Here is a 5,000-nt window from a genome sequence, read left to right as displayed (position 1 = left end):
ATTCGGCGCGGCACTAGTTCAACTCCCGTGGACCCTCTGATTTTTATCTCGAAGGGTACAGGAGAGAACGGGTCGCGCCTCCTCCGTCGGCAATGAGAGGTGTACTCGCATTGCCGTTCGCACAAGTGTGTTGCGAAGCGAGTCGGCGCCGGCCACCGGGGAGGCGGCGCGGCGCACGACATTGGTTGGTCGCATATTTGAACGGACCGCGATAGCGAGCTGTGCGCTCGCACTCGACGGAACCGCCATTTGTACGCGGTCAGCGTACAGTGTGGCATTTGTTTTTATGCAGCCGGCCCTCAGACAGGAGTGGTCCTGGATGTAACCCCACGGACCGCAATGTGCGTTCGAAATGTCGATGTTCAAATGTGTCCTGCAGTTCACACTATGACGCGCAGTTAACTGCGTTCTTCATCGACCCGCGAGCCAAGTGATCCACCGTTCAGGGTAGTGGTTTGTTTATTTTGCGCGATCAGTAAAGACCAACGCAAAAATAACATGTTTAAAAATGTTTGAAACGTGTCACGAACATTGTCGACTACGTCGACATCATCAACAACCACACTCGCCGCACGTGGACTCGTCGGAGACGACGTGCGTAGAGATTATGGATGTTCAATTTGTTTGTTTGTTTGTGATCTACCGACGATCGGCGCCGGGCCACGCCCACCACGCACGAGTGTGCGGAGGAGACGATGCCGGCGCGATCACGGACACACTACAGACAGGGACACGGACATCTGTCGCGGCGCGGAGTCGTTCGCAATACGGGCAAACGTAGAGCTCTCGACTGCCGCCGCGGCGCGACGTCCGTCCGTCCCCCGTCCGACCGCATTATATAGTTTAGCGGAGAACGACCGCCCCCGCAGTATCGACGAGGACGACACACGACATCATCTCGTCGCCGACTAGCGAAAAGTATACGCCTATGGTGGTGTGGACTCGTATAGCGGCGAGCCTGTCAGCAGCGGTGCGATCGACTCGCGGCGCGGATTCTCACCGGTCTGCGTCGATCGCGTTCCACCGCCGGCTCGCCGAGCCGACCACCCCGCACGCACACGTGCACACGTTCCAGCAAGTTTGCAGGGAGCGCGCGCGCGCGCGCGCGCCGGCGGCACTGTTCCGCTCTGTGGCGACGCGATGCACCGTCGTGCGCTCTCGATTTGTTGTCTTTTCGTCGAAAATGTTGCGCGGGCGCTTTCGCTCTCATCGCCTTTTTTTTGTATAATCATATATCTTTGTTATGTGTGATGTATTTCGACAACACACAAACACGTTAATGATCCTTCCGCAGGTTCCCCTACGGAAACCTTGTTACGACTTTTACTTCCTCTAAATGATCAAGTTTGGTCAACTTCCCAGCAACGCCGACGGCCGTGAAGCCACCGCGTGTCGGTCCGAAGACCTCACTAAATCATTCAATCGGTAGTAGCGACGGGCGGTGTGTACAAAGGGCAGGGACGTAATCAACGCGAGCTTATGACTCGCGCTTACTAGGAATTCCTCGTTTATGGGGGATAATTGCAAACCCCAATCCCCAGCACGAAGGAGTTTCAACGGGTTGCCCGGGCCTCTAGGCCAGGGAGAACATGCTGATTCCTTCAGTGTAGCGCGCGTGCGGCCCAGGACATCTAAGGGCATCACAGACCTGTTATTGCTCAATCTCGTGCGGCTCGAAGACGCCGGTCCCTCTAAGAAGAATTTTAATACGTCGCCAGTGAGTTGCGCGACCGAAATCGCGCACACCTAAATGACGACGCCTATTTAGCAGGCTAGAGTCTCGTTCGTTACCGGAATTAACCAGACAAATCGCTCCACCAACTAAGAACGGCCATGCACCACCACCCACCGAATCAAGAAAGAGCTGTTAATCTGTCAATCCTTCCGGTGTCCGGGCCTGGTGAGATTTCCCGTGTTGAGTCAAATTAAGCCGCAGGCTCCACTCCTGGTGGTGCCCTTCCGTCAATTCCTTTAAGTTTCAGCTTTGCAACCATACTCCCCCCGGAGTCCAAAATCTTTGGTTTCCCGGAAGCTGCCCGCCGAGCCATTGTATTAACGTCGGCGGATCGCTAGACGACATATTTACGGTTAGAACTAGGGCGGTATCTAATCGCCTTCGAACCTCTAACTTTCGTTCTTGATTGATGAAAACACCTTTGGCAAATGCTTTCGCTGATGTTCGTCTTGCGACGATCCAAGAATTTCACCTCTAACGTCGCAATACGAATGCCCCCAGTTATCCCTATTAATCATTACCTCGGAGTTCTGAAAACCAACAAAATAGAACCGAGATCATATTCTATTATTCCATGCACGAAATATTCAAGCGGCATTTTGAGCCCGCTTTGAGCACTCTAATTTGTTCAAAGTAAAATTGTCGGCCCATCTCGACACTCACCGAAGAGAACCGCGATAGGATTTTGATATTGAACCGGCGTTTTACCGCCGGCTCACCGACGATATGCTCCGCAGACGTGTCAGTATCACCGCGGATGCGGTGCACCGACAGCGCGGCGCACAAATGCAACTACGAGCTTTTTAACCGCAACAATTTTAGTATACGCTATTGGAGCTGGAATTACCGCGGCTGCTGGCACCAGACTTGCCCTCCAATTGTTCCTCGTTAAAATATTTAAAGTGTACTCATTCCGATTACGAGGCCTCGAAAGAGTCCCGTATCGTTATTTTTCGTCACTACCTCCCCGTGCCGGGAGTGGGTAATTTGCGCGCCTGCTGCCTTCCTTGGATGTGGTAGCCGTTTCTCAGGCTCCCTCTCCGGAATCGAACCCTGATTCCCCGTTACCCGTGACAACCATGGTAGTCGCAGAAACTACCATCGAAAGTTGATAAGGCAGACATTTGAAAGATGCGTCGCCGGTACTTGACCATGCGATCGGCAAAAGTTATCCAGATTCATCAAAATTAACGACTTCGGACGCGAAGCCCTCCGTCGATTGGTTTTGATCTAATAAAAGCACTCATCCCATCACTGGTCAGAGTTCTGATTGCATGTATTAGCTCTAGAATTACCACAGTTATCCAAGTAACTGAGTAAGATCTAAGGAACCAAAACTGATATATTGAGCCATTCGCGGTATCGCCTTAATACGGCTTGCACTGAGACATGCATGGCTTAATCTTTGAGACAAGCATATAACTACTGGCAGGATCAACCAGGGAGCTAACAATAACAACATCGCTAACTCTCGCGTTGTTTTATTTATTTTGTTAAACGTCGAACGCGGGCGTCGAGAGACGCGTCGCGATGACTTTTAAAAAATAAAATTATAATAAATTTTGAACTTTGAAAGCTTACGCGACGAGCGATAACACACAAACAAACAAACAAACAAACGAATGAATGAATGAATGCATGTCGGTTCGCGCGCAAACTATCGCCGCTCCGATATTACACACGACGCGCGCGCCGCACAACGCACGCGCAGACGCCGTCGTCGGTTAGAACGAAGACGAAAGCGGTGGCGGTGTGTGCCGGTGCTCGGTCGCAGTACTGAACGTTCTCTGACGAGATCTTTGATGCGTGCGCAGCGACAACGGTCGCAAAACGCACACAACACACTCTCATAATCTCTCGTTTAACATGAGCGTGAACATGTTGTGTATACAAATCAACGCTCGGTGTTGGAGAGATCGTGGCCAATTTTAAAGGAACGTGTCGCCCCGCAAAGGGTGGCCGCGCACACTGGTATTAGAACGGTCGCTGAACAAACATCGATATAACAATGTATCAAAGTTGATATACGAACAACGCAAATCGTGCGGCGTTGATGCCCGTAATGGGGAGAGACGCGAGACACTCTACGCAAAACTGTGACTACTAATCACAAGAAGAGCGAGAGAGCCCCACAACAAACCCCCACAACAAACATAACCAACCGCACGCGCGCGCCCGTCGACCGACACTGTACAACACCACAATATTATGTGTGGTATGGGTGTGTTGTGTGTATTTATGCGTTATAGTAACACACGAATACTACTACAAAACCTCCGTGGAGGGTCGACTACGCTCATACGTTTGGCTCGTCGACACCTCACATATGTACAGAGCGACGGTCGCGACACTCGGGACGTGCCGACTGACAGACGGACGGCCGGGTGGAATGGTGAATGAGAGTTGATGGGGAGTGAACACCGTGACCAAGAGCACCAGCACCACCACCACCACCACCACCACCACCACCACCACCACCACCGCCACGACCACCGCCACGACCACGACCACCACCACGACCACCACCACGACCACCACCACCACGACCACCACCACCACGACCACCACCACGACCACCACCACCACCACCACCGCATCCACCACCACCACCACCGCATCCACCACCACCACCGCCGCCGGCGCCGCCGCCGCCGCCACCACCACCACGACCACCACCACCACCGCCACCAATACCACCGCCACCACCACCACGACCACCACCACCACCAATACCACCACCACCACCACCACCACCACCACCACCACCACCACCACCACCACCACCACCACCACCGTTTCTGATTTTATAAAAATCGATGGCGATTTAAAGATTTTTCCATACAAACTTTCAACCCCTTATTTGCACCCTTAGGGGGTGAATTGTAGAAAACCATGAAACACATGTTCATTTAAATATTTTTAAGAGTCTATCTAAATTAAACATTTTATAATAATCGGTGGCGTTTTAAAGATTTTTCCATACAAACTTTCAACCCCTTATTTGCAGCCTTAGGGGAAGAATTCTAGAAAACCATGAAACACGTGTTCAATTGAATACTTTTAAAAATCAAAATTTCTAACTATAGAATGATTAAATAAAAAGTACACTGCGTAAGGAGCTACGCACAATTTCCGTAATGAATATAATTATTTTGAAGTGTTTTTATTTAAACGGTTAGTAGTTCCCTTAATATTCTTACGGACTGTCTTTTATGCCTTCTTATAAAGTTCGTTGACCGTTGTTCAATTTTTATAAAATTTGAAA

General features: G+C 50.9%; 2 non-coding genes across 2 annotated transcripts; both read right to left on the bottom strand.

The window, feature by feature from the left end:
- Positions 1 to 293: 293 nt before the first annotated feature.
- LOC146531780 (5.8S ribosomal RNA) lies at positions 294 to 450 on the bottom strand. Its single transcript, XR_014878813.1, has one exon. It is a non-coding gene; the product is annotated as a 5.8S ribosomal RNA (ribosomal RNA).
- Positions 451 to 1,277: 827 nt separating this feature from the next.
- LOC146531779 (small subunit ribosomal RNA) lies at positions 1,278 to 3,180 on the bottom strand. Its single transcript, XR_014878823.1, has one exon. It is a non-coding gene; the product is annotated as a small subunit ribosomal RNA (ribosomal RNA).
- Positions 3,181 to 5,000: the final 1,820 nt, after the last annotated feature.

The sequence above is a fragment of the Heliconius melpomene genome, chromosome 15, assembly GCF_056956725.1.
Source record: "Heliconius melpomene rosina isolate 202511_hmr_F chromosome 15, ASM5695672v1, whole genome shotgun sequence".
NCBI lineage: Eukaryota > Metazoa > Arthropoda > Insecta > Lepidoptera > Nymphalidae > Heliconius > Heliconius melpomene.
Note: the sequence above shows the minus strand (reverse complement) of the source record. Positions and strands in the feature narration are given on the sequence as shown.